Below are 14,495 nucleotides of genomic sequence, written 5' to 3'. Positions count from 1 at the left end.
GACTTTTTTCCCCTATAAATTACCGTTATGGTAATCATATGCTGTCTGGTTAGCATCAAATAGATCTATATCTACAAAAAGCTCTCTTAATGTAAGCAGAAATCTGTGAACATAGAAAACCCTTTAAAATATTATTGGAGGCCAGATGAAACCCACAAATGCAGGAGGTTCAGAGGTCAAGTGGCACTCTCTCCTTCCTTTGCCCTGCTGTTGTGATTGTTGAGACTTAGTGAACTGGAACAAAATTGACAAGGGGTAAACTTTTCATTTCAAGTCTCCAAGATTAAATTGAAGTCTTGTTTTTAATTTCATTTCCTTTTTTATTTAAAAAAAGAACTTGTTATTCACATCTTGAAATTACGCTAAAGTGTAAGTTCACTGTCCCAGCACTTGCTTCTCTGCCTGGCTGCTTACTGGACAAAACACAAATGTATTACCAAAAATAGTCCCTCGGCCACTAAAAAAAAAAAAAAATGAAATAATGCCATTTGCAACAACATGGATAGACCTAGAGATTATTATACTAAGTAAGAGAAAGACAAATATCATATAATATCACTTATATGTAGAATCTAAAGAAAAATGATACAAATGATCTCATTTACAAAATACAAACAAACTCACAGACATAGGAAAAAAAAAAAACTTGTGGCCACCAAAGGGGAAAGGGGTGGGGCGGGATGAATCAGGAGTCTGGATTAACAGATACACACAACTATATATAAAATAAACAAGGACCTACTGTATAGAACAGGGAACCATATTCAGTATCTTGTAATAACATATAATGGAAAAGAATCTGAGTATATATAACTGCATCACTTTGCTGTGCACCTGAAATGAACACAACATTGTAAATCAACTATACCTCAATTTTTAAAAAGTTAAAAAAAATTAGCCTCAATGCAGGCAGCTCAACACAAAATTAGTGTCTGCTGAGGGCTCTAAGGAACGAAGAAACCAGCACCTGGGAACACCCTACCCAGTGCTGCACAAAAAATCACCAAGAGCTTTATACTCAGGTTCACTGCAGGTATTAGAAAACAAAATCAGAAATTTAGTCTATATTTTAAGAAGAAAGTATTGGGAAAATGGAATTAGTCATTGCTTTGAGCAAAGACTCAAAGCTAACAGTTCTGTGGTTGCTAACCTTGACTCCCTTGGTGAGACTCTGTGCCTCAATTTTACTATCTATGACACAGGAATAACACAAGCATGCTTTATCTTATGCAACTGTTGTACCCTTGAAAACTTCTGTGAACTGAATTGTGGAAAGTGAAGTTACAAACTCTGAGTATATTAGGAGGAAAAAAAAATCAATACATTTTAGGAAATCTCGAGATGCCTTCTTTTGCCAAGAAAAAAAATCCTTTTACATTCTATTTTAAAAAATGAATCCCATTTTTAGTATTTTACTCTAAAAATGGAACATATTTTAAAAGGGAAAAATATGATGATTGTTATGCGCTTTATGCAATGAGTCAGACCCGGGTTCCCTCCCTGTTGACTTCTAAGGAGTTTTCTAAATATGCACCTTGTTTCCTGCTCAGCTTCTTGTGGCAGTGCAGGAGTGAGAGAGTCAGGGTGGCCGCAAAGGGATCTGTTGTCAAAGATGATTCTTTAGGCAATAAAACAACTCTGTGTTCTTGGGAGGATTAAAGGAATGGCGTACAGAAGTGAGAGCTGGAGAGACAGGATGAAAAAGAGGAGGTGCGGCTAGGGCTGGTGAAGGAATTTAGAGCAGAACTGGTAGACGGCTTGACAAGTTTGGGAAACTTAAAGATGAGTGTGATTAAAAGGTGGTAAAGGAAGGAGACAATGACAGAAAGTTGGAGAGAGAGGCAAGGACTCGGGTATGCAAGGTCTTGTGGACAATGACAGGATGCTTGCATTTGATTCTAACCTCAAGGGGAAGCCATTAGGGCTTAAGCCCCTAAGGGTGACATATCACAATTCACATTTTACCTTTTCAATTTTCCTTTTTGTAATTTTATTTTTATTTTACATTGGAGTATAGTTGATTTACAATAGCATGTTAGTTTCAGGTGTATAGCAAAGCACACAGTGATTCATATATATATATATACACATACACACACACACACACACACACACACACATATATATACATATACAATTCACATTTTAAAAAAACCTCTTTATGCCATGTGATGATAGCTTGGAGGCAGGCAAGAATGGAAGCAAAGAGACTGTTTAGAAGCTACTGTACCTGCAGTGGTCCTGGCAGGAGAGTCCTCACTAAGGGAAAGGAGTGGAAATGGATAGAAGTGGACCTATGCAGAATAAAATTCGAAGACAGACTTGTCAGGTGTGACTGAAAGATTGTACAGGGATGTGAGGGGCGAAGGAATTAGGGATAACTCCAAGTTTGCAGCAATGATGGACTGATTGCCATTTATTGTCCTCTTATTTCTCTACAGTTTTGTGGCCATAATCTCATGATTCCCACTGTTTCAGCTATAAGTATATTCAGGATTCTTTCTCCAGCTCCAACCACTCTCCCAAATTCCAGATCCATATTCCCAACTGCCTGCTATACAACCAATGCCATCTTTCTTCCTCTTCTTTCTCAATTCCAGGACTTGAGAACTTTGGTTGTTTACTGCCCTCTCTTTGCTCCCCAACAGCAAATCAATAACTGAGAAGCTCTGTCTCCAAAAGAGGCATCACTTTTACTCCCTTCTCTGTTCCCTCTTGCCTCCTCCTCCTCATTCAGGCCTTCTTCCCTCCTGCCCAGACTCCCATGAGAGCCCCTACCTGCCCCCTCACCTGTCTCTGTTCTCTCCATCCACCCTGGACTCTGCTCCCAGACTGCCCCCCCCCCCAAAGTGAGAAACTGAGTCATTGCATGGCCAGGCTCGAAAATCATATATAGATCCCTACTGATGGAGGAGGTGGGTGCAGACTTTCATCTGGCACCCAAGATCCTCTGGTACATGACCACCAGCACACTGTAGGAGTATCATCCACAGGCATTGTGACACTGTGAACTTGGAGGGAGAGCAGGCAGGTATCACTGTATGTGGAAGCTCCTGGGCCAGGGATCAACCTCCACCACCGCAGCAACCCAAGCCCCTGCAGCGACAACACTGGGTCCTTAACCCACAGAGGGGCTCCATTTTATCTTCCTTTCTTCAATGATAAGTACATGGCATGGGCACATGACCCAGGAGGACAGATCAAAGGCATGACATATGGACCCCGGAAGACAAAGTGCTGCCCCTTCCCAGAGATGTTGAGAGGAAGGACCATGTGAGTTTGGAGCTGCTGGGGACCACCTTTGCTCTGGTTTCACAGAGCAGGTACTTGCTTGAGTGTGAGGCCAACAAAGGAGAAATGGAGCTGAGAGAGAGTCAGACCACATCACTGCGTCCTGGACTTTCCAGTTGCACAAGCCACGTGGATATTCTAAGAAGGGTGGGAGAGGAGGGAAACGTAAAACACCCCAGCCCACTGTCCTGATTCCAGTGAGTCAGTGTTCCATTTCACTTAAACCTGTCCTCTGCCCTTGGGGCGCTCCTTGTCCAATGCCATCCACCCAAGCCCTGCGCCTCTACTCAAGCCAGGGAGGCTTGCTGTGATTTGCTCATACCTCCTACCTGGCAGGGGACCTCTGTGGAGGCAGCAGTTCTGGCTCCTCTCTGCCCAGGCCAGGCATCCCCGTTCCCCGGGAGCTTTGGGAAGTTTGCTGGCTCTACTCTCTCAGTTATCAAACTGCCACCCACCCAGTGTTCCTCAGTGGAGTAGCTCATTCCTAAATGGAAGTCATTGTCTGATTGGATTATCTGATATTTTGACAATGGAATACAAAGTGTGTGGCTATTTCAGCTGAAGAACAGCAAGCTGAAGAACAGCAACTGCTCTGTGTTACTCATGCTTTTAAAAAAACTAGAAATAGGAGTTCTTGCTGTGGCACAACGGGATCGGTGGCGTCTTGGGAGCCCCGGACACAGATTGGATCCACAACCTGGCACAGTGGGTTAAAGAGCCAGTGTTGCAGCTTAGGTCACTTGGATCTGATCCCTGGCCCGGGAAATCCACGCAGGGGAATCCAAAAAAGAAAAAAAAAATAGTAATAGGAGTGCCCGCCGTGGCTCAGTGGAAACAAATCTGACTAGTACCCATGAGGTTGCAGGTTCAATACCTGGCCTCACTCAGTGGGTTAAGGACCTGGCATTGCCCTGAGCTGTAGTGTAGGTCACAGACATGGCTTGGATCCCGCCTTGCTGTGGCTGCAGCATAGGCCGGCGGCTACAGCTCCAACTGGACCCCTAGCCTGGGAACCTCTTTATGCCAAGGCTGCAGCCCTAAACAAACAAACAAACAAAAAGTAACAGATTGGAGCAATTCTGTTGCATTCGATTATGCACTCAGGCTAGTCCGTCTCTGTACCTTCCTCTTCAGGTGAACCAAGGATGCCCTGATGTCCCAACAGACTCGTTTACAAGCCATGACAGTTGCTCGCGGAATAGAACATGACCCTAGTGACCTGGTAGTATGAGGGTAACTTCCAAAAGTGCCTGGCTTTCTCCTTGGAAGCAATTTCATCAGTAACTGTCTACAACTGAGGAATTTCTGATACATAATGAGCCCATACCAAATCCAGGCTTGTTGTTCAAGTTTTACACTGTTAGCAGAGATATAGCAGAGGATGCCCGTTAAAAAGCATCTGTGAAAAACCTTTGGCTATTATTACGGAAGCAGTAGGCAATATTCAAATGGAGGCAACTCCATCATTTAAATAAATGTGTTTTTAATCATAAAATGTCACTGTTCTACAGACCTCTTTTTCCTATTAATGTGCTGGAGATAATGTTAATGAGATTTAGTTAGTGTTTTAAGAGCAGTTAAAGTCTTATTATGAAAAGCAGCCTAAAAGGACACAGCAGTATTCTTCTGAAACTGTGAATCATTATTTATCTGTGTGAAATCTGATGGCACTTGAATCTATATGCAAATCATCTAAGCAACAAAAACACGGACTTAGATGACTACACAGAATGTGCCCCAAACATTCCTCTTTGTTACTTTTCATATCCCTGAGAAGAAAAACAAAAGCAAAAAAAAAAAAAAAAAAACCAAGGCTGGAAGTTTGACTATCAGGATTTCTTATTTATAAGGCAAATAAGAAGCAAGAATGCAGCAGAAAAGAACTGCACAGGCAGTGGAGGAAAAGAAGGAAAGGAAAGAAGCAAAAGAAGACTAGCAATAGGTGGCAGCTAAGTGGGCGATGTTCCACGGAGATGACAGAGGAAGTGGAGGAGATGAAAGCCCTTCACAGAATCTCATCTTGCTCCTCCCAGCCTTAAAGTGACCCCCCTCCCCGCACAACACAGGTCTGGTCCCTATGCTCACTCTCACCAAAATAAAAGGCACAGGCAAAAGCAGAATAAACCAAATCTGAGAGCCAGGGAGTCTAGAAAGCAATCTTTGGCATTTTGTCAGCAATAAAGTATGAGTTTCCGTTTTTAATTTTGGGAAATTTCATATTGCACAATTTACTATTTCTCCTAGAGCTGCCAGTACTATTTGCCATCCATTTGGTATGTGGACCAAACCCAAGCATTTACTGGCAGAGGCTGCTTTCACTGGTTTGGGCAGCACTGCATATCAGTTAGTAGAACAAGCCCCTGGAGCCAGGCTTCATGAGTTCTAATTCTGCCTCAGATACTAGATAGGGGTGCATCTTTAAGAAAGCATGGCACTTCTCCGTGCCAAGATTCCTGCTTCCCAAATTGATTGTGAAGATAAAAGCCTCCTGTTTTGTCCAGGACTGAAGGGCTTCCCAGGATGCTGGACTTTTAATGCTAGAAGTGGGAAACTCCCAGGCAAACTCAGACATGTTGGTCATCTGAGGATAAAATAAGCTATTGCAGGGAGTTCCCATTGTGGCTCAGCAGTAAGGAACCCAACTAGTATCCAGAAGGACGTGGGTTCGATCCCTGGCCTTACTCAGTGGGTGTTGCCGCGAGCTGTGGTGTAGGTCACAGATGTGGCTCAAATCCAGCATTGCTTTGGCTGTGGTGTAAGGCGGCAGCTGCTGCTCCAATTTGACCCCCAGCATGGGAACTTTCATATGCTGCAGGTGCAGCCCTAAAAAAACCAAAAAAAAAAAAACCCTGCAAAAATAAATGAATAAATAAATAATTGCAGGTAAAGCACTAGGAACAGTGAGTGTTCAACACATATTAGCCATTGATATTAGAGAACCGGTTGAGAATGTGACTACTGCAATGGTCACTGTTTCTTTTGAACTTGGGGGTCCAGCTCCCCACCCTCAGGGACTGGCATCCTGGGAAGCCCAGGGTGAGAACAGGGTGAGACAGGGACTAGTGTCCTGGTCTTTTCTGAAGGACAAAAGATAGGGACTAGTGCCTGGTCTTCTCTGGTGCCCTGGAATCACAGGGCAACGATGAGGGTGGTGACAGCAAAATCTTGTGCACAGAGGAGGGTAAGCCTGGGTCCAGTCCCCTTGAATGCTCTCCCCACTCTGCACTGGGTCCACCAAGTCCTGGTGGCGGTCTGGCTGGTCTGCACTGAATGAAGACTTCTGGTCTTTGGAGTGAGATTTCTCCTTAGGACACCAGGAGTTCCAAGGGATTTCTGAAAAATGAAAGGGCCATCCCTGCTCATGCTGATCTGGCATCCCAGGAAGCTCCATTTCTCAACTCTTCAAACATTTTATCCTCTAGGGGTTTGTGGGTTTCCTCACTGCCCTGTCTCAGATATAGGGGAGAATGGTGTACATGGCAGGCACTTTACCGCAGGGCTTAAGCACTCAGGGATTCAAGACTGCCTACGTGTGATCAGGGGCAGCTTTTCCTCTTTAAACTCACACTGGCAAAGTTGAGATAATAATTGCTAAGGTTTACTAAGCACTTACTATGTGCTAAGCAACTGACACACAATATGTTAATTAATCCTCAGGGCAAATCAAAGGGATGTGCATTTTAGGAATCCCATATTATAGAAATTTGAGGCACAGGGAGAGGAAGTAACTTGCCCAAGATCACACAGCTTGCACGTGCAAGAATCAGATTCAAATTCGGGAAGTCTGGCTCCAGAACTAAAACTTTCAACAGGGTACAGTCTGACTCTATATCCACCTCACTGGGTTGTTGTGAGAAATAAAGTAACACATACAGAGATTTGTAGCATATGGTAAGCACTAAATAAATATCAGCGTTCTGTTTTTAAGGGTGGAGGGCTGAAGATATAGTCAAGGCAAAAGGTTCAGCGTCAACAAAATCCTCATTCACATACAAAAGCAGATAATGAGTCTACTAAACCAGCCCAAAGCTGGCAGAAAAATTTAGCAAGTGTTTTCTGAGTATGTATTGAGTCTGTGACTACTATTATACAAAGAACTTGGGCTATAGCTGTGAGCAAAACCAGACACTGTTTCTACACTCTTAAAGCTTACAGCCCACAGAAAGAAAAACTGAACAAATCATTCCACCCAGAAAAGAGGAAATAAATGAAAAATCTGAAAAGGAAATTAAGGAAACAATTCCACTTATGACACCGCATCAAAAAATTAAGTACTTAGGAATAACTTAACCAAAAAGCAAAGACTTGTACATTTGAAAACTACCAAATGTTGCTGAAAGAAATTTTAAAAGACACAAATGATGGAAAAGCATCCGTGTTCACGGACTGGAAGACTTAATACTGTTAAGATATCAAATCAGTACTGCCCAAAGTGATCTACAGATTTAATGCAGTCCCTATCAAAATCCCAAAGGCCTTTTTTTTTTTTTTGGAGAAATAGAAAAATCTACCTGAAAATTCATATGGAATCTTAAAAGGCCCTGATGAGCCAAACCAATCTTGAAGAAGAATAATGTTGGAGGTTTCACAATTCCTGATTTCCAAACTTACCCACAAAGCTACAGTAATCGAGGCAGTGTTATATGGTCATAAAGACAGACATAGAAACCAATGGAATAAAATAGCCCAGATATCAATTCCTGCATAAATGGACAAGTGATTTTTGACAGGGGTACAATACCATTCGAAGGGGAAAGGATAGCCTTTTTAATAAAAAGTGTTGGGAAAACTGGATATCCATATGCAAAAGAATGAAGTTGAATCCTTAACTTACATCATATATAAACATTATTTTAAAATAGGTTATGAATGGATCAAAGACCTAAATATAAGAGCTAGAACTATAAAACTCTCAGAAGAAAACACAGGGGAAAAGTTCCTTGACATTGGGCTTGGCAATAATTTCTTGGATATGACATCAGAAGTACAAGCAACAAGAATTAAAGTAGATTAACTGGATTATATGAAAATCCCAAAGTTCTGGGCATCAAGGGACACAATCAATAGAGGGGGAAAGCAACCTATGGAGCTGGAGAAAATATTTGTAATTTCTGTATCTGATAAGGGGTGAATATCCAGAATGTATAAAGAACTCCTATAACTCAGCAACAAGAAAACAAACAACCTGATCAAAAAATGGGCAAAGAATGTGAATAGACACTTCTCCAAGAAGACATACAAATGGCCAACATGCACATGCAAAAGCGCTCAAGGTCATGATGCATAAGAAAAATGCAAATCAAAAAGCCACAATGAAATACCACCTCACATTCATCAGGATGGCGAGTGCCAAAACACAAAAACAAAAATAACAAGTGTTAGCAAGGATGTGGAGAAAATGGTACCTAGTCAGAGTCACAGAGAAAAAAGACAGAAGAGTGGCTGTCAGGGGCTGAGAGGAGGGAAGAAAAGGGAACTGATAATAGGTACAGTGTTTCCATTTTCAGGATGAAAAACATTCTGGAGATGGATATGGTGGTGATGGTTGCGCAACAGTAGGAATACACTTAACTTTACTGAACGGTACCCTTACAGATAGTTAAGATGGTAAATTTTATGCTGTTTTTTGTTTTGTTTTGTTTTCGCCTTTTAGGACTGCACCAGTGGCACATGGAGGTTCCCAGGCTAGAGGTCTAATCAGAGTTACAGTTGCCGGCCTATCTCACAGCTCACAGCAATGCCGGATCCTTAACCCACTGAGTGAGGCCAGGGATCGAACCCGAAACCTCATGGTTCCTAGTCAGACTTGTTTCCTCTGCACCACAATGGGAACTCCAATGCTATGTGTTTTTTATCACCATTTGAAATATACATTTAAAAAGGAGAGTGGGATATAAATGTAATGAAATGCTGCAAAGGATTTGGGCCCAAAGTACACATGAAGCAGCTCTGACCTCGGGTTGGGGGTGGGGGGAGGCTGTGAAAGAAGTTTCACTAAGTGCACTGCAGGATGAGAAGGAGTTTGCTAGCAAAGAAAAGAGGCAAAGAGAACAGTGTATGCAAAGCACTTGTGAAGTGAGGGATCTTCACTCACTTGGGATGTTTTAGTAATTAAATATAAGTACCAACATTTGTTGTCACCTGGTTATTTCTTTTCTTTTTTTGTATTGAGATGTGACTTACAGACAAAAATTGCACAAACCTTAATAAACAGCTCAATAAATTTGGTACCAACACTGAATCAAACAACAGTCAAAAGAGGGACTGTCCTAATTCCTTTCCCCTTCCTTCCCCTTCCCCTGGAGGCAGTGGTGGGCAGGGACCGAGGAGACATCAACAAGGGAGCTGGTCCAGATGGAAGAGACTAAAGAGATACAGCACTAGATGTAGTCCTTGATTCTAAATTGAATCTTGGACCAGAAAAGAAAAAGAGAAGTTGTTGGGACAGTTGGTAAAATTTGAATAGGGCCTCTGGATTGGATGGCAGTGTTTTTACAACGCTAACTTCCTGATTTGGAGGTGGCACTGTGCTTATGTAGGACAGTGTCATTGCCTTTTGAAAAATACAGGCTCTCCTGTATTTAAGGGGTGATGGGCAATCATGTTAAAACTTGTTTTTAAATATTCAGAAAAAGAAGAAGAAGAATGGGCATGTATGTGGATATATAGATAGAAAGGGTGGGGGGAGAAAGAGCGTGGACACACAAACCTGCATTGAAATATTAACAACCGCGATATCTGGGTGAAGGTGATATGGGAGTTCCGTGTATGAATCTTGCACCTTTTCCAAAAGTTTCAAATTATTTCCAGATGAGTTGTTTTTCAAAGATATTCTCTATGACTGAAATGAACCCACAGGTGAGGCAGTAGGTAACAGAGGTGACATCAGCAAGTAAGGGAAACATGGTGTCTATCACTGAATTTGGAAAGGGAAAGTTTAAGAGAAAAGAATTTTTTAGTGTTTGATTTGGCTCCCTCCAGAGTGGAGTAGGCTATCCCGGAAATAACCCACTTGTGGTGATGATACATTAATAAACAAGCATTCTGATTCACATCTGCAGTGGTTCCCAGGAACTGGTCATCAGATCTGGGAATCCGGGTCCCTTCTCTGGCTCACGGCCCAGTGCAATGCTAAGGCACATCCCGGCCCAGCCTTCACACCGCCCGCCCTCCCAGCTTCAGAAAACGAAGGATGGAGGAAACCTACCCACAGGATCTGGGCCGCGATGACGACAGACCTGGGCCAAGCTGTAAATCCAGAGGGTGCTGAAGTGAAACTGGAGCAAACACAGGGCCTTGGTGTTTTCATCCATCTGCAAAATCACCCAACGCCCCATTCAAGTCTGGGCACGAATCACCAGGTTTCCACACACACACACACCCCTACCCTCTGAAGTGCAGTGAGGTGAGCGCCTCTGTGTGCAGTGCTGTGGGTGTCTTCAGTAGGAAGCACCTCTGGAAAAGAGATACGCGAGGCCCAGAGCTCGGTCATCCACGCAGGCGCCGTGCCTGACGCACCACGTGGGCGCAGGACAGCCGTGCTGACCAGTGCTCGGCTGTTACCAGCGTTCGGGTTGGCTGCCCTCCTATAATTATACAATGTAAACAGTTTTGTGGGGTTTTTTTAACAGATTAAAAACTGCAAGTATAGTCTTATATATTCTTTAGGGAAAATTGCTATAGGATTAGTGAACTCAGCTCTGTGCCGCTCAAAAGATCAGAGGCTGGATTTGGGGGGGGGGGAATTCAAGTACTTTTTTTTTTTTGGCATAAATTTATCAAGGCTTTCTTTTCATAGTCATGTGAAAATTGTCAGACTACTTCTGTCTCCAGACAAACTTTTTCAAGTTTCTTAAACAGAGATGTGATGATTGCTGAAAAATCATCAGCGGGTTTGTTGACCAAAAACATCTTTTTGAGGCTGGCAGAATGAAGAGATAGACATTTACATTCTATGTATTTATTTATCTATTTAAGAAAAAGCTAGGCATCACAATAAACTCTGAGGGAGGAGAAGAACATTGTTAAGAGCTAGTTTGGTTTTTTTTTAAGGGCAAAGGAAAGCAATATACTATTACTATTCTTTTGCTTATCTGAGCTTTGCACTCATCACCTTCTTCCCTGTTGCCCAGGTGAGAAAAAACAGCTCTCAATCCCAATCTTCTTACCTTTCATCCCTAACTCTCATCCTGAAGCTTCAAAATCCTCCTATCATCCCTAGTTGGATGATAATCCAGTTAGTTTTCAAGTTCCACTTTTCAGAGTAGGGAGCTGATGATCGTCCTTCTGTCCCTCAAATTATGTTTCATGCTCAAAATGAGCACAAAATGTCTGCCTTTCCCCTGTCCACTAAGCGTGCTCTTACTCACCCAGACTTCTGGATTCTCACCCTCTTTCCTCCTCCATGTGGATCCAATGCTTCTGCCCTGTCTGCTCCATCCTTTCGTCTCCGGCCTCTTCCTTCCTGCAGGTTCCCACCTCCCTGCCTCTCCCCATCCCTCTAGGGACCCACCTCTCCCATTCATTCTCCTCTTCCCCTTGCCGCGGGCCTAAAATCTCCTTGCTGTACCTCCAGCCCTTTCCTTGTCATGGAATATTGTTTCTAGACCCCTCCTTGAAAAGCCCTCCTCCTCGCTTTCCTTGACGTCCCAGTCTTTGGACCATCTTCTCTCTGGATTGCTCCATTCCTGTCCAGCCCACCACCATTCCAAACACAGCTGTTCTCAGAGTTCCAGCCTTGGCCCTCCTTCCTTTTCACCACTGCTTACTAGAGTGATTTCCCCTCCTCCTACAGCCCAGGATCAGTTCTTCCTTCTGAAGTTCCTCCTCCCCCACACTCCCTTACGTCCCTCATGCAAATGACCCCTCCATCTTGAGCATCTTTCAATCCACTCCTCCCCTTAGTCTCAGCACCACTCACTGCCTTGGTTTGGGTTCCCACCATCATGTCCCTGGATCTCTGCTGTTGCCTCCAGCTCTTCAGGCCCCTTCATGCTGCCAGTGCTGTGTTCTAAAACCAAATCTGATTATGCCTCTTTGACAACTGGAAACTGGTCATTGAAAGCCATCCAGCCAGGATTTTGGGTATCTCTGGGTAACTTTGAAGGCACAAGATAAACTCAGAGCATTTCCCTGCCATGCATGAACTTTAATCAAAGATTTTGAGTGTGGGAGAGGAATTTTCAGTCCTGATGGTCACAAAGTATTTAAAAAGAATTTAGAGTAAAACTGACTCATATTCATTGTAGAGGACCACAGAAGTTCAGTTGAATTTTTAACATATAATGAGAGATTTCAAAGACACTCTGTGCTTGGAGAGGGCCATCTGGGGCCATGCTTCAGGCCCTTTAGTTGGTTAGTATCCTTTTTCCTCTGCCATTATGAGCATTTCCCTGGAAAAGTTGAAGAGGCTTTATGCCCTCTGGAGAAAATTGTATCTTCATGCTTCTGGCTCATATTTACCTTTCTAGTCCCATATTCTGCTGCTGGCTGTTCCTTCTAACATTCAGTTCCTGAGCTTTCACTATTCCATATTTTCCTGCCTGGAATGACCTTCCAACTTCTATGTTTGACAAAATCTCCTTGTCCTTCAGATTCAAGGAATCAAGGAATTCTGAAAGAAGTGATGGCAGGCAGGTAGTGATTGCCTTCTAATAGGTACGAGGTCCTGACCAATGAGAGGGGAAAGGAAGGAAGCACCTGTATCTTGAAAAAGGGAGTCACCACAGCGATGATGCTTCCTCCAAACAGCACTACGGGCCGTCACAGTAGACAGCATCACCCACTCCTTTCGGATCTGCCTTTCTGGACATCATGATGTTTTACTGCTTCCCAGCATTGCAACACATGGATGCTTTTGTCAGCCTAAAGTCCAGCCCCTGGGGGTCCCTTTGTGTTGAATGTCCAGTACTTTTCCTCCTACTCAGCCTTGACATTCAACCCAAATTCCACCTTCCCAGTGAAAACCTTCCTGCCTGTTTCAGCTCTCATAAATGTTTTTTTTTCCTCTTAACACCTACAACACTTAAGTTCTTATTAGAATTTAATTATACACATCTTGAATTTTATAACTTTTATTGGCTTTCTTTATTAAAGAAGTAACACATTTATATTAGAGAAAAAAATTAAAAACCAGTTAAGCAAAAGGAAAAACCACTCATAAGCTCTTCATCTTGAGGGAACCACTTTGACACTGTCTGTATATCCTTCCAGACTTTTTCTATGCACACTTAGGTAATTTTTCCCCTTCTGGGATCATACTGTTTTGTAATTTTTTTAAAAATGTACTACTAGAACATTAAAATACCAATACACGTACTTCTTTAACATCATTTTGATGAATCTATGATATTCAATTTTATGTATTTATATGACATTTTGTATATTCAGCCAATCCTCTGCTATAAGGTATTTAGATTTTTTCATTTTCTTTTAGCTATCATACAAAAAAATCTTTCTACATATTCTTAATTTTTCCAACAGTATAAATTTCAATACATGAAATTTCTGTTAATAACATTAAATATTAATTATGAGTAATATGCTAAATAATTAATATAAGTAATTAGATATAAATCCTTACATTTGTCTACTGTTCCACTTATGTTAGTTTTCACTCCCCACCTAAATTTAAGTTCCTTAAGGATAGTAGCTAGTCTTTTCTAATTTTCATGTCTCATCAGCACAATATTCAACTGTGCATATTGAAGAATTCATTTATTCACTTAAATTTTAGATAATAGTAGAAGATCTTGGGCTATGTCACCATAGATAGTAACGTAAGAACATTCTCTCCCCTTAAGGACTGCTTCCAAAGTCCTTCTTAGGATCTGAGGTAATTTGGAGGGAGATAAAGATGGAATAAATAAGAAGGATGAGTAGTTTAAAAGCAAAAAGGCTGCCAGCCAAATTTAACAATAGCTGGAAGTAAAATTTCTGCATGATCCTGGTTACTCTGGAAAATTACAAAACCCTCTAGTTTGGAATACACCAATTTTTCCAAACTTGTATGAGATTTCATACAATGAGAAATAACTCTTCTTGGCAGTGGGATGTCCATAAAGACACTAGTAGGGACTCTCGGATTTTGTACTGCCCAGCAGTTCTGCTCCATCGCCTGTCACTTGTACTCTTTCTATCTCCTCCAACTCCTACACCCTTCCTTCCTTTTCCACCAGCTGATGACCTCTCTTCTGAGTCCACTA

Source organism: Phacochoerus africanus, chromosome 2, assembly GCF_016906955.1.
Source record: "Phacochoerus africanus isolate WHEZ1 chromosome 2, ROS_Pafr_v1, whole genome shotgun sequence".
Lineage (NCBI taxonomy): Eukaryota > Metazoa > Chordata > Mammalia > Artiodactyla > Suidae > Phacochoerus > Phacochoerus africanus.
This window is presented reverse-complemented; position numbering follows the sequence as displayed.